This window comes from Pseudophryne corroboree, chromosome 5 (genome assembly GCF_028390025.1).
Source record: "Pseudophryne corroboree isolate aPseCor3 chromosome 5, aPseCor3.hap2, whole genome shotgun sequence".
NCBI classification, from domain to species: domain Eukaryota; kingdom Metazoa; phylum Chordata; class Amphibia; order Anura; family Myobatrachidae; genus Pseudophryne; species Pseudophryne corroboree.
Window position 1 is genome coordinate 202,050,950 of NC_086448.1, and position 26,908 is coordinate 202,077,857.

At 47.9% G+C, this 26,908-nt stretch overlaps 1 protein-coding gene across 4 annotated transcripts in view; it reads right to left on the bottom strand.

Annotated features, from left to right (window-relative positions):
- ODAD2 (outer dynein arm docking complex subunit 2) overlaps positions 1-26,908 on the bottom strand; it is a 367,969-nt gene that overhangs the window by 180,031 nt on the left and 161,030 nt on the right. The gene's annotated exons all lie outside the window — the stretch shown is intronic.

The following is a 26,908-nucleotide window of genomic DNA, read 5'->3' on the forward strand; positions in this document are numbered from 1 at the left end:
ACACTACTTTTAATACTGGCTAATTCCTAGTACAATTTTACTTTGTGTGAGTTGCTGGATGCAGTTTGCAAACTCTGTTTTTATGCTGCATATGTTAAACAATATTAAGATTACTAATGAAAATGTATTAGAATGACAGTGTGAATGCATCTAGTGGTATGTCATATTAGGGAGGTGTAGTCGGGATCCTGACGGTCAGCATACCAATGCCGGGATCCCGACTGCCAGAATGCTGACATGGGGCCCAGGCCTATTCCCACTCGTCGGTGTCCACGTCACCCATAGAGTGGGAATAGAACCTGTGGCGAGCACAGTGAGTCCAGAAGGGTCTTTGTTGCGCTCGCCCCCCTGCCGGCACTCTGGCGGCCAGGATCCCGGCGTCTGTATGGTGACCGCTGATTACCCGACCCCAACCCGTAGAGTGTAATGTCTGCTGACATTTTTCCTACTCAACTAGACAGAGCGGCTCAAAAACAAAAATACAAGTGAGACATACATTACTGCACCGGGTGCCCTCCACAATACATCCACAGTTCCAATGGCGGCACTCCGGAATCATATGAACAATATACTCAGACTCAGCTTAATTAGCAACATTTCAGCACATGGTAGCGCTTTTATCAAGTCACAAAAAACACAAGTTCACAAACTTACCAATTTTATACATCCCAGCCACCGCGGCCAGTAGCACTCGTCCGGCTTCTGTATCCGGTCATTAATATATATATTAATGCTAAATTTCCACATTAACAGATATTTGATTACTGGATTCAATACTTACTATCTATTTTATTTAGCCAGGATTTATAAGTCTATAATTGTTGAAGTTAAATATTTAAAATGTGATATAAATATATTACAGTACTGTACAAAAGTTGTAGGCAGGTGTGGAAAAAATGCTGCAAAGTAAGGATCCTTTCAAAAATGTAAGTGTTAATAGTTTGAGAAAATAAGATTTTACTTACCGATAAATCTATTTCTCGTAGTCCGTAGTGGATGCTGGGGACTCCGTCAGGACCATGGGGATTAGCGGCTCCGCAGGAGACAGGGCACAAAAATAAAGCTTTAGGATCAGGTGGTGTGCACTGGCTCCTCCCCCTATGACCCTCCTCCAAGCCTCAGTTAGGATACTGTGCCCGGACGAGCGTACACAATAAGGAAGGATTTTGAATCCCGGGTAAGACCCATACCAGCCACACCAATCACACCGTACAACTTGTGATCTGAACCCAGTTAACAGTATGACAACGTAGGAGCCTCTGAACAGACGGCTCACAACAAGAACAACCCGATTTTTTTGTAACAATAACTATGTACAAGTATTGCAGACAATCCGCACTTGGGATGGGCGCCCAGCATCCACTACGGACTACGAGAAATAGATTTATCGGTAAGTAAAATCTTATTTTCTCTAACGTCCTAGTGGATGCTGGGGACTCCGTCAGGACCATGGGGATTATACCAAAGCTCCTAAACGGGCGGGAGAGTGCGGATGACTCTGCAGCACCGAATGAGAGAACTCCAGGTCCTCTTTAGCCAGGGTATCAAATTTGTAGAATTTTACAAACGTGTTCTCCCCCGACCACGTAGCTGCTCGGCAGAGTTGTAATGCCGAGACCCCTCGGGCAGCCGCCCAGGATGAGCCCACCTTCCTTGTGGAATGGGCCTTGACAGATTTAGGCTGTGGCAGGCCTCCCACAGAATGTGCAAGTTGAATTGTGCTACAAATCCAACGAGCAATCGTCTGCTTAGAAGCAGGAGCACCCAGCTTGTTGGGTGCATACAGTATAAACAGCGAGTCAGATTTTCTGACTCCAGCCGTCCTTGAAATATATATTTTCAATGCCCTGACAACGTCCAGCAACTTGGAATCCTCCAAATCGCTAGTAGCCGCAGGCACCACAATAGGCTGGTTCAGGTGAAACGCTGACACCACCTTAGGCAGAAAATGAGGACGCGTCCGCAGTTCTGCCCTGTCCGAATGGAAAATCAGATATGGGCTTTTATACGATAAAGCCGCCAATTCTGACACTCTCCTGGCTGAAGCCAGGGCCAGTAGCATGGTTACTTTCCATGTAAGATATTTCAAATCCGCCGATTTGAGTGGCTCAAACCAATGGGATTTGAGAAAATCCAAAACTACATTAAGGTCCCACGGAGCCACTGGGGGCACAACCGGGGGCTGTATATGTAGTACTCCTTTTACAAAAGTCTGGACTTCAGGAACTGAAGCCAATTCTTTCTGGAAGAAAATCGACAGGGCCGAAATTTGAACCTTAATGGAACCCAACTTGAGGCCCATAGACAATCCTGTTTGCAGGAAATGTAGGAATCGACCCAATTGAAATTCCTCCGTGGGGGCCTTCCTGGCCTCGCACCACGCAACATATTTTCTCCAAATGCGGTGATAATGTTGTGCAGTCACCTCCTTCCTGGCTTTAACCAGTGTAGGAATGACCTCTTCTGGAATGCCTTTTTCCCTTAGAATTCGGCGTTCAACCTCCACGCCGTCAAACGCAGCCGCGGTAAGTCTTGAAATAGACACGGTCCCTGCTGAATCAGGTCCCGTCTTAGAGGTAGAGGCCACGGATTTTCCGTGAGCATCTCCTGAAGTTCCGGGTACCAAGTTCTTCTTGGCCAATCCGGAGCCACGAGTATCGTTCTTACTCCCCTTTGCCGTATGATTCTCAGTACTTTGGGTATGAGAGGCAGAGGAGGAAACACATACACTGACTGGAACACCCACGGTGTTACCAGAGCGTCCACAGCTATTGCCTGAGGGTCTCTTGACCTGGCGCAATACCTGTCCAGTTTTTTGTTGAGGCGAGACGCCATCATATCCACCTTTGGTTTTTCCCAACGGTTCACAATCATGTGGAAGACTTCTGGATGAAGTCCCCACTCTCCCGGGTGTAGATCGTGTCTGCTGAGGAAGTCTGCTTCCCAGTTGTCCACTCCCGGAATGAACACTGCTGACAGTGCTATCACATGATCTTCCGCCCAGCGAAGAATCCTTGCAGCTTCTGCCATTGCTCTCCTGCTTCTTGTGCCGCCCTGTCTGTTTACGTGGGCGACTGCCGTGATGTTGTCTGACTGGATCAACACCGGCTGACCCTGAAGCAGGGGTTTTGCTAGGCTTAGAGCATTGTAAATCGCTCTTAGCTCCAGTATATTTATGTGAAGAGACATCTCCAGGCTTGACCATACTCCCTGGAAGTTTCTTCCCTGTGTGACCGCTCCCCAGCCTCTCAGACTGGCATCCGTGGTCACCAGGACCCAGTCCTGTATGCCGAATCTGCGGCCTTCTAACAGATGAGCACTCTGCAACCACCACAGAAGAGACACCCTTGTCCGTGGCGATAAGGTTATCCGCTGATGCATCTGCAGATGCGATCCGGACCATTTGTCCAGCAGATCCCACTGAAAAGTTCGTGCGTGGAATCTGCCGAATGGGATTGCTTCGTAAGAAGCCACCATCTTTCCCAGGACTCTTGTGCATTGATGCACAGACACTTTTCCTGGTTTTAGGAGGTTCCTGACAAGTTCGGATAACTCCTTGGCTTTCTCCTCCGGAAGAAACACCTTTTTCTGAACCGTGTCCAGAATCATTCCCAGGAACAGCAGACGTGTTGTCGGGGTCAACTGAGATTTTGGGAAATTCAGAATCCACCCGTGTTGTTGCAGCACTACTTGGGTTAGTGCTACTCCGTCCTCCAGCTGTTCTCTGGACCTTGCCCTTATCAGGAGATCGTCCAAGTAAGGGATAATTAATACGCCTCTTCTTCGCAGAAGAATCATCATTTCGGCCATTACCTTGGTAAAGACCCGAGGTGCCGTGGACAATCCAAACGGCAGCGTCTGAAACTGATAATGACAGTTTTGCACCACGAACCTGAGGTACCCTTGATGTGAAGGGCAAATTGGGACATGTAGGTAAGCATCTTTTATGTCCAGGGACACCATAAAGTCCCCTTCTTCCAGATTCGCTATCACTGCTCTGAGTGATTCCATCTTGAACTTGAATTTTTGTATGTACAGGTTCAAAGATTTCAGATTTAGAATAGGTCTTACCGAGCCGTCCGGCTTCGGTACCACAAATAGCGTGGAGTAATACCCCTTTCCCTGTTGTAGGAGGGGTACCTTGACTATCACCTGCTGAGAAAACAGCTTGTGAATGGCTTCCAATACCGTCGCCCTGTCTGAGGGAGACGTTGGCAAAGCAGACTTTAGGAACCGGCGAGGGGGAGACTTCTCGAATTCCAACCTGTAACCCTGAGATACTACCTGCAGGATCCAGGGGTCCACCTGTGAGCAAGCCCACTGCGCGCTGAAATTCTTGAGTCGACCCCCCACCGCTCCTGAGTCCGCTTGTAAAGCCCCAGCGTCATGCTGACGGCTTTGCAGAACCCGCGGAGGGCTTCTGTTCCTGGGAAGGGGCTGCTTGCTGCCCTCTCTTACCCTTTCCTCTGCCTCGGGGCAGATATGACTGTCCTTTTGCCCGCTTGTTCTTATAGGACCGAAAGGACTGCGGTTGAAAAGACGGTGTCTTTTTCTGTTGGGAGGGGGTCTGAGGTAAAAAGGTGGATTTCCCGGCAGTTGCCGTGGCCACCAAATCCGATAGACCGACGCCAAATAATTCCTCCCCTTTATACGGCAATACTTCCATATGCCGTTTGGAATCCGCATCACCTGACCACTGTCGTGTCCATAAACTTCTTCTGGCAGATATGGACATCGCACTTACTCTCAATGCCAGAGTGCAAATATCCCTCTGAGCATCTCGCATATAAAGAAAAGCATCCTTTAATTGCTCTAAAGTCTGTAAAATACTGTCCCTATCCAGGGTATCAATATTTTCAGTTAGGGAATCCGACCAGACCACTCCAGCACTGCACATCCAGGCTGAGGCGATGGCTGGTCGCAGTATAACACCAGTATGTGTGTATATACTTTTTAGAGTAGTCTCCAGCCTCCTATCAGCTGGATCCTTGAGGGCGGCCGTATCAGGAGACGGTAACGCCACTTGTTTTGATAAGCGTGTGAGCGCCTTATCCACCTTAGGGGGTGTTTCCCAGCGCGCCCTAACCTCTGGCGGGAAAGGGTATAATGCCAATAACTTTTTAGAAATTAGCCCTTTTCTATCTGGGTTAACCCACGCTTCATCACATACATCATTCAATTCCTCTGATTCAGGAAAAACTACAGGTAGTTTTTTCACCCCCCACATAATACCCCTTTTTGTGCTACTTGTAGTATCAGAGATATGCAAAGTCTCCTTCATTGCCGTGATCATATAACGTGTGGCCCTACTGGAAAATACGTTTGTTTCTTCACCGTCGACACTAGATTCAGTGTCCGTGTCTGGGTCTGTATCGACCGACTGAGGTAAAGGGCGTTTTACAGCCCCTGACGGTGTCTGAGACGCCTGGGCAGGTACCAACTGGTTTGACGGCCGTCTCATGTCGTCAACTGATTTTTGTAATGTGCTGACATTATCACGTAATTCCATAAACAAAGCCATCCATTCCGGTGTCGACTCCCTAGGGGGTGACATCACCATTACCGGCAATTGCTCCGCCTCCACACCAACATCGTCCTCATACATGTCGACACACACGTACTGACACACAGCAGACACACAGGGAATGCTCTATTGAAGACAGGACCCCACTAGCCCTTTGGGGAGACAGAGGGAGAGTTTGCCAGCACACACCCAAGCGCTATAATATATATGGGAACAACCCTATATAAGTGTTGTATCCTTATAGCAGCTTAAATATATTAATATCGCCAAAAAAAGTGCCCCCCCTCTCTGTTTTACCCTGTTTCTGTAGTGCAGTGCAGGGGAGAGTCCTGGGAGCCTTCCTCACAGCGGAGCTGAGCAGGAAAATGGCGCTGTGTGCTGAGGAGAATAAGCCCCGCCCCCTATTTCGGCGGGCTCTTCTCCGGAATCTGTGAGATCTGGCAGGGGTTAAATACATCCATATAGCCTCAAAGGGCTATATGTGATGTATTTTTAGCCATAAAAAGGTATTATATATTGCTGCCCAGGGCGCCCCCCCAACGCCCTGCACCCTCCGTGACCGCTGTGTGAAGTGTGCTGACAACAATGGCGCACAGCTGCAGTGCTGTGCGCTACCTCAGGAAGACTGAAGAGTCTTCTGCCGCCTGCTTCTGGACCTCTTCCATCTTCGGCATCTGCAAGGGGGGTCGGCGGCGCGGCTCCGGGACGAACCCCAGGGTGAGACCTGTGTTCCGACTCCCTCTGGAGCTAATGGTGTCCAGTAGCCTAAGAAGCCAATCCATCCTGCACGCAGGTGAGTTCACTTCTCTCCCCTAAGTCCCTCGATGCAGTGAGCCTGTTGCCAGCAGGACTCACTGAAAATAAAAAACCTAAAAACTTTTTCTAAGCAGCTCTTTAGGAGAGCCACCTAGATTGCACCCTGCTCGGACGGGCACAAAAACCTAACTGAGGCTTGGAGGAGGGTCATAGGGGGAGGAGCCAGTGCACACCACCTGATCCTAAAGCTTTATTTTTGTGCCCTGTCTCCTGCGGAGCCGCTAATCCCCATGGTCCTGACGGAGTCCCCAGCATCCACTAGGACGTTAGAGAAATCTAAATTAAAACAAATCAATATTTGGTGTGACCAATTCTTTTAGGTACACTTGCGCACAGTTTTGAAGGAACTCGGCAGGGAGGTTGTTCCAAGTACTAAACACAGATCTTCTGTGGATGTAGGCTTGATCAAATCCTTCTGTCTTTTCACGTAATCGATGATGTTGAGATCAGGACTCTGTGGGGCCCATATTTTAACATCCAGGACTACTTGTTCTTCTTTACACTGAAGATAGTTCTCAAGAACACTGGCTCTATGTTTGGGGTTGTCCTTCTGCAGAATAAATTTGGAGCCAATCAGACGCCTTCCTGATGGTACTGCATGATGGATAAGTACTTGCCTGTATTTCTCTGCATTGAAGCGCAAAGAAATGGGCAGTGTCAAAGACTGTAGATGCAGTGGTTGTCCAAGGAAACTTAGAACATCAGATGAAAGACACATCATGTTTACATCCCTTCAAAATTGGAATATGTCCAGCAGTGCCAACAGCTCTGACCTGGCAGAAACCAGTGGGAATTAGCCATCTATCGAGTGTCTGGAATTACATGAAGAGGCAGAAGGATTTGGGCAAGCCTACATCCACAGAAGATCTGAGGTTAGTTCTCCAAGAAGTCTGGAACAACCTCCCTTCCGAGTTCCTTCAAAAACTGTGTGCAAATGTTCCTAGAAGCAAAGGTGGTCATACGAAATATTGATTTGATTTAGATTTCTCTGCTGTTCATTAATTTTGTTTATTGATAAAAATAAACTATTATCACTTCTATTTTTGAATGCATTCTGATTTTGCAGTATTTTTTCTACACCTGCCTAAAACTTTTGCACAGTACTGTGTGTGTGTGTGTGTATGTATATATATATATATATATATATATACACAAACAGAAAGTTCAGCACTCACCATAGCAAGCTCACTTATCCTCACAAAATCAATAAATAAATGATGGGGGTTTAGTTAGTGAATTGGCCAATGCACGGAAGCCTGCAAACCACTCGAGTGGTTTGCAGGCTTCTGTGCATTGGCCAATTCACGTGCATTGGCCAATTCACTAACTAAACCCCCATCATTTAGTTATTGATGTTGTGAGGATAAGTGAGCTTGCTATGGTGAGTGCTGAACTTTCTGTTTGTATGTATTTGGGTAGGTGGCCATGGGCTGCATGCACCCCACCCTATAAGTGGTGAGTGCAGACACTGCACCCCGCTTCTGGGGTGGCGAGTGCTGTGGTTTTCTAGATTTGTTTATATATATATATATATATATATATATATGTATACGTACATGAATACAGCTTATGTAATTTTATAGACTGCACTAAACATTGGCTAGTAGCAAGTTTATCTCCATAGGCCTCTCTATAATGCGAGGTATGCGATGCACACGGGCCCTCGGATCCAGGGGGCTCGTTCCGCACACCATACACCCATATAATTACACTTACCCCTCTGGAAGTAGACTCTGGCATAAAGATAGCACTGGGGCCACTGACAGAGAGGAAGGGGCCTGCACGGAACCTGCACACAGCCCCCCTCCTTTCTTAATCCGCCCCTGTTTATCTTTCTTGAAGGTTTCATACATCTCATCTTATGTCACACAGTGTTATATCCACCATACCTCTTTCTGGCTGGGCATCAGGGAGATTGTGTTTTTTTGGGAGCATAAGATATCACTATTTTGGGAGGAATTATTATTTATTTATTTATATATTAACAGTTTCTTATATAGCACAGCAGATTCCGTTGTGCTTTATCATCTAAATTTAGCATTCAGAGTCACGTTATTATCTGTGACATACTTATAGATGTACCTCTGAAATTATAAAGTGAAGAATATTTTATACTGTTGCGATAGTTTCCAAATAGAAATTACTATTTATGATAAATGTTATAATATTATATTATAATATAATATTTTGGCTGCAAAGTGGTTGGTAACAGATAATTACTTATCTTTACTGCTTACTGACATATGGTCAAATGGAATGTTCTGTTGTACACAACTAAAGTAATATGCAAAACATTTAAATGTTACTAATATTCAGTTTCATAACAGGATAGCACTATGCCCTGCACCAGCAACGTCCCCTGGCCAAATGATGTCATGCAGAAGGGGCGGGGCAACCAGTCCCGCGAAGTACAGCACTGTTCATAGGGTTGTGTCTATGTTACCTTCGTGCTCAGGACCTGGAAGTGACAAAAATAGGATTTTAATACCTACCGGTAAATCCTTTTCTCTGACGTCCTAGTGGATGCTGGGAACTCCGTAAGGACCATGGGGAATAGACGGGCTCCGCAGGAGACTGGGCACTCTAAGAAAGAATTAGGACTACTGGTGTGCACTGGCTCCTCCCTCTATGCCCCTCCTCCAGACCTCAGTTAGAATCTGTGCCCGGCTCGAGCTGGTTGCACACTAGGGGCTCTCCTGAGCTCCTAGTAAAGAAAGTATTTATTAGGTTTTTTATTTTCAGTGAGATCTGCTGGCAACAGACTCACTGCTACGAGGGACTTAGGGGAGAGAAGCGAACCTACCTGCTTGCAGCTAGCTTGGGCTTCTAGGCTACTGGACACCATTAGCTCCAGAGGGATCGAACACAGGCCCAGCCTCGGTCGTCCGGTCCCGGAGCCGCGCCGCCGTCCCCCTTTCAGAGCCAGAAGACGGAAGATTCCGAGGAGAAAATCGGCGGCTGAAGACTCCGGTCTTCATTAAGGTAGCGCACAGCACTGCAGATGTGCGCCATTGCTCTCCATGCACACCACATACTCCGGTCACTGATGGGTGCAGGGCGCTGGAGGGGGGCGCCCTGGGCTGCAATTAGATTACCTTAAAAATGGCAAAAAAACACATAATATAGTCTAATAAACTATATATGTGTAAAAATCCCCTGCCATAATATTAATAAAAGAGCGGGAGAAGTTCCGCCGTGAAAGGGGCGGGGCTATCTCCCTCAGCACACTGGCGCCATTTTCTCTTCACAGTTCCGCTGGAAGACAGCTCCCCAGGCTCTCCCCTGCAGTTTCCAGGCTCAATAGGGTAAAAAAGAGAGGGGGGGGGGGCACTAAATTTAGGCGCAATACTGTATATTATAGCTGCTATAGGGAAAATCACTTTGTGTAGTGTAAATCCCTGTGTTATATAGCGCTGTGGTGTGTGCTGGCATACTCTCTCTCTGTCTCCCCAAAGGACTTTGTGGGGTCCTGTCCTCAGTCAGAGCATTCCCTGTGAGTGTGCGGTGTGTCGGTACGGCTGTGTCGACATGTTTGATGAGGAACCTTATGTGGAGGCGGAGCAGGTGCCGATAAATGTGATGTCACCCCCTGCGGGGTCGACACCAGAGTGGATGGATATGTGGAAGGTATTAACCGACAGTGTCAACTCCTTACATAAAAGGTTTGATGACATAACAGCTGTGGGACAGCCGGCTTCTCAGCCAGTGCCTGCCCAGGCGTCTCAAAGGCCATCAGGGGCTCAAAAACGTCCGCTACCTCAGATGGCAGACACAGATGTCGACACGGAGTCTGACTCCAGTGTCGACAACGATGAGACTAATGTACATTCCACTAAGGCTATCCGTTGCATGATTACGGCAATGAAAAATGTGTTGCACATTTCTGACATTAACCCAGGTACCACTAAAAAGGGTATTATGTTTGGGGAGAAAAAGCAACCAGTGGGTTTTCCCCCTTCAGATGAGTTAAATGAAGTGTGTGAAGAAGCGAGGGCATCCCCTGATAAAAAATTAGTGATTTCTTAAAAGTTACTAATGGCGTACCCTTTCCCGCCAGAGGACAGGGTACGTTGGGAGACATCCCCGAGGGTGGATACAGCGCTCACACGCTTGTCAAAAAAGGTGGCACTACCGTCTCAGGATACGGCCGCCTTAAAGGAGCCTGCGGATAGAAAGCAGGAGGCTATCCTGAAGTCTGTATATACACACTCAGGTACTATACTGAGACCTGCTATTGCTTCAGCATGGATGTGCAGTGCTGCAGCAGCGTGGTCTGATTCCCTGTCTGATAATATTGATTCCCTTGACAGGGACACTATATTGCTAACCACTGAGCATATTAAAGACGTAGTCTTATACATGAGAGATGCACAGAGGGATATTTGCCGGCTGGCATCTAGAATAAATGCAATGTCCATTTCTGCCAGGAGAGTATTATGGACTCGGCAGTGGACAGGTGATGCGGATTCTAAAAGGCACATGGAGGTTTTGCCTTACAAGGGTGAGGAATTGTTTGGGGATGGTCTCTCGGACCTCGTTTCCACAGCGACAGCTGGGAAGTCGACATTTTTACCCCAGGTTCCCTCACAGCCAAAGAAAGCACCGTATTATCAGGTACAGTCCTTTCGGCCCCAGAAAGGCAAGCGGGTTAAAGGCGCGTCCTTTCTGCCCAGAGGCAGGGGTAGAGGGAAAAAGCTGCACCATACAGCCAGTTCCCAAGAACAGAAATCCTCCCCTGCTTCCACTAAATCCACCGCATGACGCTGGGGCTCCACTGGTGGAGCCAGGTGTGGTGGGGGCCCGTCTCCGGAACTTCAGCGACCGGTGGGTTCGCTCACAGGTGGATCCCTGGGTTCTCCAAGTGGTATCTCAGGGATACAAGCTGGAATTCGAGACGTCTCCCCCTTGCCGTTACCTCAAGTCAGCCTTGCCAGCTACTCCCCCGGACAGGGAGGTGGTGCTGGCGGCAATTCACAAGCTGTTCCTCCAGCAGGTGATAATAAAAGTTCCCCTCCTTCAACAGGGACGGGGTTACTATTCCACAATGTTTGTGGTACCGAAACCAGACGGTTCAGTGAGACCCATTCTAAATTTAAAATCCTTGAACACTTATATAAGAAGGTTCAAGTTCAAAATGGAATCGCTCAGGGCGGTTATTGCAAGCCTGGAAGGGGATTACATGGTATCACTGGACATCAAGGATGCGTACCTGCATGTCCCCATTTACCCACCTCACCAGGTGTACCTCCGATTTGTGGTACAAGACTGCCATTACCAATTCCAGACATTGCCGTTTGGTCTGTCCACGGCACCGAGGGTATTTACCAAGGTAATGGCCGAAATGATGATACTCCTTCGAAAAAAGGGAGTTCTAATTATCCCATACTTGGACGATCTCCTTATAAAGGCGAGGTCCAGGGAGCAGTTGTTGGTCGGAGTAGCACTATCTCAGGAAGTGCTACAACAGCACTTGAATATTCCAAAGTCGCAGCTGGTTCCTACGACGCGTCTGCTGTTCCTGGGTATGATTCTGGACACAGAACAGAAGAAGGTGTTTCTCCCGGAGGAGAAGGCCAAGGAGTTGTCATCTCTGGTCAGAGACCTCCTGAAACCAAAACAGGTGTCGGTGCATCACTGCACGCGAGTCCTGGGAAAGATGGTAGCTTCTTACGAGGCAATTCCATTCGGCAGGTTCCATGCAAGGATCTTTCAGTGGGATCTGTTAGACAAGTGGTCCGGATCGCATCTTCAGATGCATCGGCTGATCACCCTGTCCCTGAGGGCCAGGGTGTCTCTGCTGTGGTGGCTGCAGAGTGCTCATCTTCTAGAGGGCCGCAGATTCGGCATACAGGACTGGGTCCTGGTGACCACGGATGCAAGCCTCCGAGGTTGGGGGGCAGTCACGCAGGGAAGAAACTTCCAAGGACAATGGTCGAGTCAGGAGGCTTCCCTACACATAAATATTCTGGAACTAAGGGCCATTTACAATGCCCTAAGTCAGGCAAGACCCCTGCTTCAAAACCAGCCGATGCTGATTCAGTCAGACAACATCACGGCGGTCGCCCATGTAAACCGACAGGGCGGCACAAGAAGCAGGATGGCGATGGCAGAAGCCACAAGGATTCTCCGATGGGCGGAAAATCAGGTGATAGCACTGTCAGCAGTGTTCATTCCGGGAGTGGACAACTGGGAAGCAGACTTCCTCAGCAGGCACGACCTCCACCCGGGAGAGTGGGGACTTCATCCAGAAGTCTTCCAACTGATTGTAAACCGTTGGGAAAGGCCACAGGTGGACATGATGACGTCCCGCCTAAACAAAAAGCTAAAAAGATATTGCGCCAGGTCAAGGGACCCGCAGGCGATAGCTGTGGACGCTCTAGTGACACCGTGGGTGTACCTGTCGGTTTATGTGTTCCCTCCTCTTCCTCTCATACCAAAGGTGCTGAGGATAATAAGAAAGAGAGGAGTAAGAACTATACTCCGGATTGGCCAAGAAGGACTTGGTACCCGGAACTACAAGAAATGATCTCAGAGGACCCTTGGCCTCTGCCTCTCAGACTGGACCTGCTACAGCAGGGGCCCTGTCTGTTCCAAGACTTACCGCGGCTGCGTTTGACGGCATGGCGGTTGAACGCCGGATCCTGATGGAAAAGGGCATTCCGGATGAAGTAATTCCTACGCTGATAAAAGCTAGGAAAGATGTGACAGCAAAGCATTATCACCGCTGTGACAAGAACACTGGGATAGTGTTTGAGGGCAGGTATATTTGTCCCAGGTTCTTGTCTTACATGTTTTAGAAAATGTTAACTTCTAGGAAAAATGCTTTTTGTTTTGTCTGAACCTTTTCAGTTTGCTGTAAAAGCTGGGTAAAGGCTCTGAGAGAGAGATAAGGCGAGTTCTAGACATTGGGCCCAGTTCGGGTCTTTGGCCTCACAGAGGGCTAATCAGGGTTTCAGCTGTGTAAGTGTGTTATAGTGCTGCTAACCTGATTAGTATGAGCAGACTGCCTGGGAAGGCTGAGGGATCTGTGTGTGAGAGACACGCTTTCTGATGCAAGTGAGCTATACAGTATGTACTGAAGAACTCTGTGTTTTGTTTAGTGACAGTTAGGAATATCTTATGTTTAGTTAGTGCCGGACAGGCAAGGTATTTTTATTTTGGGGTTTGTTTTATTTTCTGTTTCAATAAAACTGGCCGGGGTCAGTTGTACCAGAAACTGGACTTGTGTTGTTCCTCAGCTGCTGCGTGCTACCATATTCCCCAGGAAAAGGCGCCTTGCACCCCTACAGTGTTACAACTTGGTGGAGAATGCGAGCAACCCCGTTCTGCGCATAAGTGAAAGCAGCAGCTTTGTGAGGCCTGCAGAAAACGGTGGTTTATGCAGATACAGCCCAGTGTGAAGTTACTGAGACTCACCCCTGAGGGTTTGATATATGTCTTGGGTGAAAGCAGCTACAAAGCCGCCTGAAAAATCTGTCGACATGGAGGATCTGCTTAAAGCCTTGCTGCAAGCTACAGCGGCTCAGCAGGAGGCCAACCGACAGCAGCAGGTGGCAATGGAGGAAAATAGGAGACAGCAGCAGGTGGCTATTGACGAACTTTACCGGCAACAGCGTCAGGATAGAGAGGCCTTAACAGAAGTGGTGCAGAGCCTTGCAGCCCGGATTGGAGATGTGGCCGTCAGTGCTCCGACCAGCTCTAGTTCTATACGGGCCAGTCACTTCTTGCAGAAAATGACAGAGGCTGACGATGTGGAGGCCTACTTGACCACGTTTGAAAGGACTGCAGAGCGTGAGAACTGGCCAAAAGCACAGTGGGCCAGTCTGCTGGCACCTTTTCTGTCAGGTGAGCCCCAAAAAGCGTACTTTGATTTAAGCCCTGCTGAGGCTCGGGACTATGATAAACTAAAGACTGAGATCCTGACCCGCCTGGGAGTCACGCTGTCAGTACGAGCACAACGGGTGCACCGTTGGGTGTACGCCATGGAGAAGCCTCCGCGCTCTCAGATGCACGACCTTATTCAGCTAACAAAAAAATGGCTACAGCCAGAGACATTAACTGGTCCCCAGATGGTTGAAAGAGTCGTCATGGACCGCTACTTGAGATCTTTGCCCATGGTCCTGCGCAAGTGGGTGAGCCATGGAAACCCGGGTACTGCTGACCAATTAGTAGACATGGTAGAGCGGTATTTGGCAGCAGAGGAACTACTGATGACCACCCAGCAACCCATAGATCCTCGACAGCGCCCTTCAGTAAAGACTGGTAAGACTGTTCCGTGGGAAAACGTTGCTGGGCGGTTAAGAGAACACAAGGCTGGAGAGACTGTAAACACTGGCCCTGGAGACAGGCCAATGGGGCTAGAACGGTCTATGTTGCCCAAACGGGTTGATAATCGTGTGGTTAAATGTTTTAGATGTGGTATGCCAGGTCATGTTGTTGCCAATTGCCCAGTCATGCAAGAACCCATGCAATGTGATGCTGCCTTTGAATGTCGCAGAATGTCTTTCTTTGCTAGGTTAGCCTGTACTGTGGTACCTTCACCTGAGCTGGAAAAACAAATGTGTGATGTGTTCTTAGAGGGTAACCGGGTAGAGGCCTTGCTAGATTCAGGAAGTTTAGTTACCCTCGTGAAAGCTGGGTTAGTGAACCCCTTAAAGGTCCAGCAAATACCTATTGGGGTAACTTGCATACATGGGGATACCCAACATTATGCCACTGCTGAGGTGAATATAGAAACTTGTTGTGGGTCAGCAATGGTTAAAGTGGGACTGGTCCCTACCTTGGTGCATGAGGCCATAATAGGGAGGGATTTTCCTCATTTTTGGAAACTGTGGGAATCACGGTTATCAACAGATGTGAGAAGTAAAAAGCCAGTTGATAATACCGGTGATTTTATGGATGTACGTGGGTCTTCGGAACTTTCTGGCCCTTTGCCTTTTGCTAGTTTGGCTGGGGAAGTGACAGATGGGGAGTCCAGTGAGGACCCTCTTGCCGGGAACAGAGACATAGTAGTTAGAACTGAAAGCGTGCCTGACCTGGAGGTAAAGAAGGATCTGTTTGCGTCTGAACAGTTAAAGGATCCTACCTTAATAAAGGCTAGAGAGAATGTTAAGATTGTTAATGGGGAACCTGTGGTACCAGGTGACAGGGTTACGTATCCCCACATGGCCATCTGTAATGAGCTCTTGTACCACATTGTCAAAAGGGGTGAGGATGTGGTAGAACAGCTGGTAGTTCCCCAGCCTTATCGGAGAACGGTACTAGATTTAGCTCATAGTCACGTTACCGCAGGACATTTAGGGGCAGAAAAAAACACTGAAAGAGTTTTACAAAGGTTCTTTTGGCCAGGGGTTTATAAAGAAGTGTCTGAATATTGTTCTTCCTGTCCTGAATGCCAGTATCATGCCCCTAGACCCCATTTCAGGAGCCCACTAGTTCCCATGCCTATTATAGAGGTCCCGTTTGACAGAATAGCCATGGATCTCGTGGGGCCCTTGTTAAAGTCTGCTCGGGGCCATCAGTATATCCTGGTAATTATGGACTATGCCACTCGATATCCTGAGGCTGTCCCTTTACGCACTATCACAACCAAGGCGATAGCTAAGGAGCTGGTGCAGGTATTTAGTAGAGTGGGAATACCAAAAGAAATTTTGACTGACCAAGGTACTCCATTTATGTCAAGGATCATGAAAGAATTGTGCAAGTTATTTAAGGTCACTCACCTCAGGACGTCCATCTACCATCCCCAAACTGACGGGTTGGTGGAAAGGTTTAATAAAACATTAAAAAGTATGTTAAAAAAGGTTGTTGAGAGAGATGGGAAAAACTGGGATTGTTTGTTGCCCTACTTGTTAATGGCCATCAGAGAAGTTCCTCAGTCCTCTACGGGGTTTTCTCCATTTGATTTGTTGTATGGTAGACACCCCAGAGGGCTGTTGGATATTGCCAAAGAGACGTGGGAAGGACAGCCCACTCCTTATAGAAGCGTTATTGAGCATGTAACACAAATGCAGGATAGGATTGCAGCCGTGGTACCTGTTGTCAGAGAGCACATGGAACAGGCCCAAAGTGCTCAACAGAGGGTCTATAACCGGAGTGCCAAGATACGGGAATTTGCTCCTGGAGATAGAGTTCTTGTTTTGGTACCCACTGTGGAAAGCAAATTCCTAGCTAAATGGCAGGGTCCATTTGAGATTAGGGAAAAAGTGAATGAGGTTAATTACAAAGTATACCAGCCGGGAAAGAGAAAACCCGAACAGATTTACCATGTTAACTTAATCAAACCCTGGAAAGATAGGTTGTCTCTGTCAGCGGAGCCTTGCCCTTCGGTGTCTTCACCCCGGTTGCTTCCCGCAGTGAAGGTGTCAGAGACATTATCAGCTGATCAGAACAATCAGGTTAAAGAATTTCTCATCCAAAATAGGGAGGTATTTTCAGAGCTGCCTGGCCGAACGACCATAATAAAACATGACATTGTCACAGAACCAGGGGTCAGGGTTCATTTAAAGCCATATAGGATTCCTGAAGCTCAGCGAGAAGCTATTTCTAAGGAAGTTAAAACCATGTTAGAACTTGGAGTCATAGAGGAGTCTAACAGTGAGTGGTCCAGTCCCATAGTGCTCATCCCGAAGCCCGACGGTAGCATACGCTTCTGTAATGACTTTCGTAAGTTAAATGAGGTGTCCAAGTTTGACGCATACCCCATGCCCCGTGTGGATGAGCTTGTAGAAAGGCTGGGAACAGCCAGGTTTCTCACCACATTGGACCTGACCAAAGGTTACTGGCAAATACCTTTATCTGATAGCGCCAAAGAAAAAACAGCCTTTTCGGTTCCGGAGGGGCTGTACCAGTATAAGATGTTACCCTTTGGGTTGCATGGGGCTCCAGCAACCTTTCAACGGGCGATGGATAAAATTTTGAGGCCCCATAGAAAATATGCAGCTGCCTATTTGGATGATGTGGTAATTCACAGTACAGACTGGGGGTCCCATTTGGTTAAAGTACAAGCAGTACTGGACTCAATCAGAGAGGCAGGGTTAACTGCTAACCCAAAGAAGTGCTGCCTCGCAATGGAGGAGGTCAAATACTTGGGCTTCACCATAGGCAGAGGTCTGATTAGGCCCCAATTGAATAAAGTTGATGCTATTCAAAACTGGCCTCGTCCAGTGAATAAAAAACAGGTAAGGGCTTTTTTGGGAATTACTGGGTACTATAGACGGTTTATTCCTAATTTTGCGACCACAGCGGTGCCGTTGTCAGACCTTACCAAAGGGAAGCAGTCAAATGTGGTGAAATGGAACCCTGATGCAGAAAAGGCGTTCCAAGCGTTAAAAGTGGCTTTGTGTTCACAACCGGTGTTGATAACACCAGATTTTTCAAAAGAATTTGTGGTACAGACAGATGCCTCAGAGGTAGGGATAGGTGCTGTGCTGTCCCAAACCAGAGATGGGGACGAACACCCTATCATTTATTTGAGTAGGAAACTCAATGAGCATGAAAAAAGGTATGCCATTATGGAAAAGGAGGCTTTGGCCATTAAGTGGGCACTAGATACCTTGAGATATTACCTCTTGGGTAGACAATTCAGACTAGTGACAGACCATGCCCCTTTAAAATGGATGTATGTAAATAGAGGCAAGAATGCTCGTGTAACTAGATGGTTTCTAGCGTTGCAGGACTTTAAGTTTACTGTCGAACATAGACCGGGAACACAATTGGCCAACGCAGATGCATTGTCTCGCATCTTCTGTTTGGGGGCTACAAGTGTTCCGGCCCCTAGGTCGAAACAGGGGAGGGGGATATGTGACAAGAACACTGGGATAGTGTTTGAGGGCAGGTATATTTGTCCCAGGTTCTTGTCTTACATGTTTTAGAAAATGTTAACTTCTAGGAAAAATGCTTTTTGTTTTGTCTGAACCTTTTCAGTTTGCTGTAAAAGCTGGGTAAAGGCTCTGAGAGAGAGATAAGGCGAGTTCTAGACATTGGGCCCAGTTCGGGTCTTTGGCCTCACAGAGGGCTAATCAGGGTTTCAGCTGTGTAAGTGTGTTATAGTGCTGCTAACCTGATTAGTATGAGCAGACTGCCTGGGAAGGCTGAGGGATCTGTGTGTGAGAGACACGCTTTCTGATGCAAGTGAGCTATACAGTATGTACTGAAGAACTCTGTGTTTTGTTTAGTGACAGTTAGGAATATCTTATGTTTAGTTAGTGCCGGACAGGCAAGGTATTTTTATTTTGGGGTTTGTTTTATTTTCTGTTTCAATAAAACTGGCCGGGGTCAGTTGTACCAGAAACTGGACTTGTGTTGTTCCTCAGCTGCTGCGTGCTACCATATTCCCCAGGAAAAGGCGCCTTGCACCCCTACAGTGTTACACCGCATATGGCGAAAATATGTTGCTTGGTGTGAGGCTATGAAGGCCCCCACAGAAGAATTTCAGCTGGGTCGATTTCTGCACTTCCTACAGTCAGGAGTGACTATGGGCCTAAAATTGGGACCCATTAAAGTCCAGATTTCGGCCCTGTCTATTTTCTTTCAAAAAGAACTGGCTTCACTGCCTGAAGTTCAGACGTTTGTTAAGGGAGTGCTGCATATTCAGCCCCCTTTTGTGCCCCCAGTGGCACCTTGGGATCTCAACGTTGTGTTGGATTTCCTAAAATCACATTGGTTTGAGCCACTTCAGACCGTGGAATTAAAATATCTCACGTGGAAAGTGGTCATGCTTTTGGCCTTGGCTTCGGCTAGGCGGGTGTCAGAATTGGCGGCTTTGTCCTGTAAAAGCCCCTATCTGATTTTCCATATGGACAGAGCAGAATTCAGGACGCGTCCCCAATTCCTCCCTAAGGTGGTATCAGCGTTTCATTTGAACCAACCTATTGTGGTGCCTGCGGCTACTCGGGACTTGGAGGCCTCCAAGTTGCTGGACGTAGTCCGGGCCCTGAAAATATATGTTTCCAGGACGGCTAGAGTCAGAAAGACTGACTCGCTGTTTATCCTGCATGCACCCAACAAGCTGGGTGCTCCTGCTTCTAAGCAGACTATTGCTCGCTGGATCTGCTCCACGATTCAACTTGCACATTCTGCGGCTGGACTGCCGCATCCTAAATCAGTCAAAGCCCATTCCACAAGGAAGGTGGGCTCTTCTTGGGCGGCTGCCCGAGGGGTCTCGGCTTTACAACTTTGCCGAGCTGCTACCTGGTCGGGATCAAACACGTTTGCAAAATTCTACAAGTTTGATACCCTGGCTGAGTAGGACCTTGAGTTTGCTCATTCGGTGCTGCAGAGTCATCCGCACTCTCCCGCCCGTTTGGGAGCTTTGGTATAATCCCCATGGTCCTTACGGAGTTCCCAGCATCCACTAGGACGTCAGAGAAAATAAGAATTTACTCACCGGTAATTCTATTTCTCGTAGTCCGTAGTGGATGCTGGGCGCCCATCCCAAGTGCGGATTGTCTGCAATACTTGTATATAGTTATTGCCTAACTAAAGGGTTATTGTTATGAGCCATCTGTTCGTGAGGCTCAGTTATTATTCCTACTGTTAACTGGGTATAGTATCACGAGTTGTACGGTGTGATTGGTGTGGCTGGTATGAGTCTTACCCGGGATTCCAAATCCTTTCCTTATTGTGTCAGCTCTTCCGGGCACAGTTTCCCTAACTGAGGTCTGGAGGAGGGGCATAGAGGGAGGAGCCAGTGCACACCAGTAGTCCTAATTCTTTCTTAGAGTGCCCAGTCTCCTGCGGAGCCCGTCTATTCCCCATGGTCCTTACGGAGTTCCCATCATCCACTACGGACTACGAGAAATAGAATTACCGGTGAGTAAATTCTTATTTTCTCTTAGTCCGTAGAGGATGCTGGGGACTCCATAAGGACCATGGGGTATATACGGGATCCACAGGAGACATGGGCACACTATAAGACTTTGAATGGGTGTGAACTGGCTCCTCCCTCTATGCCCCTCCTCCAGACCTCAGTTAGAAAACTGTGCCCAGGGAGACGGACATTTCGAGGAAAGAATTTATCGTTTAAACACGGTGAGTGTCGTACCAGCTCACACCACGAACATACCGCAGAACGCGGCATTCAATAGAATACCAGCCAACGGTATGAACAATACACAGCCACATGCTGAGAGAATATGTAACACAACCTGTGTGTCAACACAACCAATAATAAGTCACAGCATGCCATGGCATGAAACAACGTCAGCAACAGCCTGATAGAAAAGAAACACCACAAGAGTGTAACCATAACCAATAACTGCAGACACAGTACGCACTGGGATGGGCGCCCAGCATCCTCTACGGACTAAGAGAAAAGGATTTACCGGTAGGTATTAAAATCCTATTTTATCATACGTCCTAGAGGATGCTGGGGACTTCGTAAGGACCATGGGGTTTATACCAAAGCTCCAGACCGGGCGGGAGAGTGCGGACGACTCTGCAGCACCGATTGTGCAAACATGAGGTCCCCAACAGCCAGGGTATCAAACTTGTAGAGCTTAGCAAAAGTGTTTGAACCCGACCAAGTAACCGCTCAGCAAAGTTGAAGCGCCCTAGACTCCTCGGGCATCCGCCACAAAAGAGCCCATCTTCCTGGTAGAATGGGTCTCCACCGACTCTGGCAACGGCAATCCAGCCGTAGAACAAGCACACCGAATCGTATCACAGATCAGCGTGTAACAGACAGCATAGACGCAGGCGCCCCAATCATGCTGGGAGCATACCGGACAAACAGAGCCTCCGTTTCCCCAATCTGAGCCAAACTGGCGACCTAAATATTCAAAGCCCCGACTACATCGAGAGACTTTGAGTCAGTTAATACCTAAGTAACCACCGGCATCAAAATAGGCTGATTTCTGCGAAACCCAGAAACCACTTTTAGCAGAACTATTATCCGAGTTTTCAATTCCTCTATCCACATGGAAGATCAAACAGGGCTCTTGCGAGACCAAGCCGCTACCTCCGACACCCGCCTTGCGGACGCCAAAACCAATAGCATGACCACTTTCCAAGAGAGAAATTTTAACACAACCTTTCACAAAGGTTCCAATCAGTGTGACACAAGAAAACGCAACACCACGTCAAGGTCCCACGGTGCCAACGGGGCACAAATGGAGGTAGGATGTGCAGTACTCCTTTCACGAAGGTCCGAACTTCCGGAAAGGTTGCCAATTCTTTCTTGAAAGAAAATTTATAAGTCCAAAAGCGCACTTAATGGAACCTAACTTTAGGCCTGCACCCACACCTGCTTGCAAAGAATGTAGAAAAATGATCCAACTGAAAGTCTTCCGTAGTAGCCTTCTTGGATTCACACCAAGACACATATTGTCTCCAAACACAGTGGTAAGGCTTTGTTGTTACTTCTTTTCTAGCCTGAAGAAGTGTGGAAATGATTTCACTGGGAATACCCTTTCTGGCTAGGATATGGCTATCAACCGCCACGCCGTCAAATGCAGCTGCGGTAAGTCTCGATACACGCCCGGATCTTGCTGTAACAGTTCCTCACGTAGCGGAAGAGGCCATGGATCTTCTATGAGTAAATCTTGAAGAACTGGATAACAAGCCCTCCTTGGTTAGACCGGAACAATGAGGATCGCCTGAACCTTTGTTCTTCTTACGTTTAACACCTATCGAAGAGTGAAAACAGAGGAGACGCATAGACCGACTGAAAACACCCAAGGTGTCCCGAGGACGTCCACTGCTTTAGCTTGAGTGTCCCCTGACCCGGAACAATATCCCTGCGATCTCTCGTTGAGTCGAGACGCCAACATGTCCACTTGAGGCACTCCTCAAAGACTTGTCAATTCAGTGAAAACTTCTCGATGACGACTGTATTTCTCCCGGATGGAGAACGCGTCTGCAGAGGAATCTATTTCTCCGTCATTCACATCCGGAACAAAGACTGCTAATATAGCGTTTACCAGTCTTTTCACCCAGCGGAAAACCTGTTTCGGCTTCTGCCATTGCTGCTTTGCTCCTTGTTCCGCCCTAGCGGCTTACTTACACCACTGCTGTCAAGTCGTCCGACAGAATTAACACGGCAGATCACGAAGCATATGTTCATTGAAAATAGCTCTTAATTCAAGAAAATAAGAATTTACTTACCGATAATTCTATTTCTCGTAGTCCGTAGTGGATGCTGGGGACTCCGTCAGGACCATGGGGTTTAGCGGCTCCGCAGGAGACAGGGCACAATAATAAAAGCTTTAGGATCAGGTGGTGTGCACTGGCTCCTCCCCCTATGACCCTCCTCCAAGCCTCAGTTCGGATACTGTGCCCGGACGAGCGTGCATAATAAGGAAGGATATTGAATCCCGGGTAAGACTCATACCAGCCACACCAATCACACCGTACAACCTGTGATCTGAACCCAGTTAACAGTATGATAACAACGAAGGAGCCTCTGAAAAGATGGCTCACAACAAGAATAACCCGATTTTTGTAACAATAACTATGTACAAGTATTGCAGACAATCCGCACTTGGGATGGGCGCCCAGCATCCACTACGGACTACGAGAAATAGAATTATCGGTAAGTAAATTCTTATTTTCTCTAACGTCCTAAGTGGATGCTGGGGACTCCGTCAGGACCATGGGGATTATACCAAAGCTCCCAAACGGGCGGGAGAGTGCGGATGACTCTGCAGCACCGAATGAGAGAACTCCAGGTCCTCCTCAGTCAGGGTGTGCCCCTGACCAAGTAGCAGCTCGGCAAAGTTGTAAAGCCGAGACCCCTCGGGCAGCCGCCCAAGATGAGCCCACTTCCTTGTGGAATAGGCTTTTACTGATTTTGGCTGTGGCAAGCCTGCCACAGAATGTGCAAGCTGAATTGTACCACAAATCCAGCGAGCAATCGTCTGCTTAGAAGCAGGAACACCCATCTTGTTGGGTGCATACAGGCTAAACAGCGAGTCAGATTTTCTGACTCCAGTCGTCCTGGAAACATATTTTCAGGGCCCTGACAACGTCAAGTAACTTGGAGTCCTCCAAGTCCCTAGTAGCCGCAGGTACCACAATAGGTTGGTTCATGTGAAAAACAGAAACCACCTTAAGGAGAAATTGAGGACGAGTCCTCAATTCTGCCCTGTCAGAATGAAAAATTAAGTAAGGGCTTTTATATGATAAAGCCGCCCATTCTGACACACGCCTGGCTGAAGCCAGGACTAATAGAATCTTCACCTTCCATGTGAAATATTTTAATTCCACAGTGGTGAGTGGATCACCAATGTGACTTTAGGAAACTCAAAACAACATTGAGATCCCAAGGTGCCACTGGGGGCACAAAAGGAGGCTGTATATGCAGTACCCCTTTTACAAACGTCTGAACTTCAGGCACTGAAGCCAGTTCTTTCTGGAAGAAATTTGACAGGGTCGAAATTTGAACCTTAATGGACCCTAATTTTAGGCCCATAGACAGTCCTGTTTTCAGGAAATGTAGGAAACGACCCAGTTGGAATTCCTCTGTAGGGACCTTCTTGGCCTCACAACACGCAACATATTTTCGCCAAATGCGGTGAAAATGTTTTGCGGTTACATCCTTCCTGGCTTCGACCAGGGTAGGGATGACTTCATCTGGAATGCCCTTTCAGGATCCGGCGTTCAACTGCCATGCCGTCAAACGCAGCCGCGGTAAGTCTTGGAACAGACAAGGCCCCTGCTGGAGCAGGTCCTTTCTTAAAGGTAGAGGCCACGGTTCTTCCGTGAGCATCTCTTGAAGTTCCGGGTACCAAGTCCTTCTTGACCCATCCGGAACCACGAGTATCGTTCTTACTCATCTCCTTCTTATGATTCTCAGTACTTTTGGTATGAGATGCATAGGAGGGAACACATACCCTGACTGGTACACCCACAGTGTTACCAGAGCGTCCACCGCTATTGCCTGAGGGTCCCTTGACCTGGCGCAATATTTGTCTAGTTTTTTGTTCAGGCGGGACGCCATCATGTCCACCTTTGGTTTCCCAACGGTTTACAATCATGTGGAAGACTTCCCGCTGAAGTCCCCACTCTCCCGGGTGGAGGTTATGCCTGCTGAGGAAGTTTGCTTCCCAGTTTTCCGCTCCCGGAATTAACACTGCTGAGAGTGTTATCACATGATTTTTCGCCCAGCGAAGAATCCTTGCAGTTTCTGCCATTTCCCTCCTGCTTCATGTGCCGCCCTGTCTGTTTACGTGGGCGACTGCCGTGATGTTGTCCCACTGGATCAATACCGGCTAACCTTGAAGCAGAGGTCTTGCTAAGCTTAGAGCCTTGTAAATTGCCCTTAGCTCCAGTATATTTATGTGGAGAGAAGTCTCCAGACTTGATCACACTTCCTGGAAATTTTTTCCTTGTGTGACTGCTCCCCAGCCACTCAGGCTGGCATCCGTGGTCACCAGGACCCAGTCCTGAATGTCGAATCTGCGGCCCTTTCATAGATGAGCACTCTGCAGCCACCGCAGAAGAAAACACCCTTGTCCTTGGAGACAGGGTTGTCCGCTGATGCATCTGAAGATGCGATCCGGACCATTTTCCCAGCAGATTCCACTGAAAGGTTCTTGCGTGAAATCTACCGAATGGGATCGCTTTGTAAGAAACCACCATTTTTCACAGGACCCTTGTGCAATGATGCACTGATACTTTTCCTGGTTTTAGGAGGTTCCTGACTAGCTCGGATAACTCCCTGGTCTTCTTCTCCGGGAGAAAACATCCTTTTCTGGACTGTGTCCAGAATCATTCCTAGGAACATTAGACGTGTCGTCGGAAAAAGCTGCGATTTTGGAATATTTAGAATCCACTCGTGCTGTCGTAGAACTACTTGAGATAGTGCTACTCCGACCGCCAACTGTTCTCTGGACCTTGCCCTTATCAGGAAAGCGTCCATATTTCTTTTAGGCAGAATCATCATTTCGGCCATTACCATGGTAAAGACCCGGGGTGCCGTGGACAATCCAAACGGCAGCGTCTGAACTGATAGTGACAGTTCTGTACCACGAACCTGAGATACCCTTGGTGAGAAGGGCAAAATTTGGACATGTAGGTAAGCGTCCCTGATATCCAGTGACACCATATCGTCCTGGTTCGCTATCACTGCTCTGAGTGACTCCATCTTGATTTGAACCCTTGTATGTAATTGTTCAAATCTTTTAGATCTCACCGAGCCGTTTGGCTTCAGTACCACAATATAGTGTGGAATAATACCCCTTCCCTTGTTGTAGGAGGGGTACTTTGATTATCACCTGCTGGGAATACAGCCTGTGAATTATTATTTTTTTTTTTCCAATACTGCCTCCCTGTCGGAGGGAGACGTTGGTAAAGCAGACTTCAGGAACTTGTGAGGGGAAGACGTCTCGAATTTCCAATGTACACCTGGGATACTACGTGTAGGATCCAGGAGTCCACTTGCGAGTGAGCCCACTGCGTGCTGAAACTCTTGAGATGACCCCCCACCGCACCTGAGTCCGCTTGTATGGCCCCAGCGTCATGCTGCGGACTTGGCAGAAGCTGTGGAGGACTTCTGCTCCTGGGAATGGGCTGCCTGCTGCAGTCTTCTTCCCTTTCCTCTAACCCTGGGCAGATATGACTGGCCTTTTGCCCGCCTGCCTTTATGGGTACGAAAGGACTGAGACTGAAAAGACTGTGTCCTTTTCTGCTGAGATGTGACTTGGGGTAACAAAAGTGGATTTTCCAGCTGTTGCCATGGCCACCAGGTCCGATGGACCGCCCCTTTATACGGCAATACTTCCATGTGCCGTCTGGAATCTGCATCACCTGACCACTGTCGTGTCTATAAACATCGTCTGGCAGATATGGACATCACATCTACTCTTGATGCCAGAATGCAAATATCCCTCTGCGCATCTCGCATATATAGAAATGCATCCTTAAAATGCTCTATAGTCAATAAAATATTGTTCCTGTCAAGGGTATCAATATTTTCAGTCAGGAAATCCGACCAAGCCCCCCCAGCGCTGCACATCCAGGCTGAGGCGATTGCTGGTCGTAGTATAACACCAGTATGTGTGTATATACTTTTTAGGATATTTTTCAGCTTCCTATCAGCTGGCTCTTTGAGGGCGGCCGTATCTGGAGACGGTAACGCCACTTGTTTTTATAAGCGTGTGAGCACCTTATCCACCCTAAGGTGTGTTTCCCAACTCGCCCTCACTTCTGGCGGGAAAAGGTATACCTCCAATAATTTTCTATCGGAGGAAACCCACGTATCATCACACACTTTAATTTATCTGATTCAGGAAAAACTACAAGTAGATTATTCCCACCCTACATAATACCCTTATTTGTGGTACTTGTAGTATCAGAAATATGTAACACCTCCTTCATTGCCCTTAACATGTAACGTGTGGCCCTAAAGGAAAATACGTTTGTTTCTTCACCGTCGACACTGAAGTCAGTGTCCGTGTCTGTGTCGACCAACTGAGGTAAATGGGCGTTTTTACAAGCCCCTGACGGTGTCTGAGACGCCTGGACAGGTACTAATTTGTTTGCCGGCCGTCTCATGTCGTCAACCGACCTTGCATCGTGTTGACATTATCACGTAATTCCTAAATAAGCCATCCATTCCGGTGTCGACTC